The following is a 743-nucleotide window of genomic DNA, read 5'->3' on the forward strand; positions in this document are numbered from 1 at the left end:
TCGAGCCGTTTGAGGGGTTTTAAAGAGGCATGTGTTCACCTGTGAGAGGTCGCTTTGCTGTGACTCTGTCTGCTCATTCTTGTGTGACAGACACTTTTGGGTTTGGATCAAGTTTGAGGAAGTGCCTTAGAAGCAGACGTGGAGCGGATCCGACCCGGACAGTCAGGCGGGAAACGGCTTTTCTCAGAGCACAAACTTAGACACAAACCCTGTTTCAACGCCAGCGGACATCACTGAACCCCGTCCCTTCTGAAAAGGCGTTTTTTTCCCATTTATTTAACATTGTTTAACAACCTAAAATGTACTTGCCACTTTGATAATAGTCGACTCATCTGAGAAATACATGAAGCTAGCTTTAGCATCGACTGAACATGAGAACTGGACAGGCGTTCCAAACCGGAAGTACCTGCTGGCTCCAAGAAGCCAAAACCCCATAGACTCCTATGGAGAAATAAACAGCTAAACTCGGTCATTCTGTTTGTCAGAATAACCGTTCTTGATCTGATACATTTTTTAACATTTTATTGCTAATCCTCCTTTTTTTCATGATATTTTTTCTTTATCAACTGACCAATCAGAGTCCTCATTAACGTAGGGGGCACCCGCTGGCCCCACCTCTAACATTTGAGTGACAGATTCTCCTGATCCTACTTTCAAGGGGTGTGGCCTTCCAATAAATTTACCATTGATTAGCAAGAGTGATTGCTATGGAGACATTGACTCGGACCAATCACGGCTTACTG

Source organism: Oryzias melastigma, linkage group LG21 (genome assembly GCF_002922805.2).
Source record: "Oryzias melastigma strain HK-1 linkage group LG21, ASM292280v2, whole genome shotgun sequence".
Classification (NCBI taxonomy): domain Eukaryota; kingdom Metazoa; phylum Chordata; class Actinopteri; order Beloniformes; family Adrianichthyidae; genus Oryzias; species Oryzias melastigma.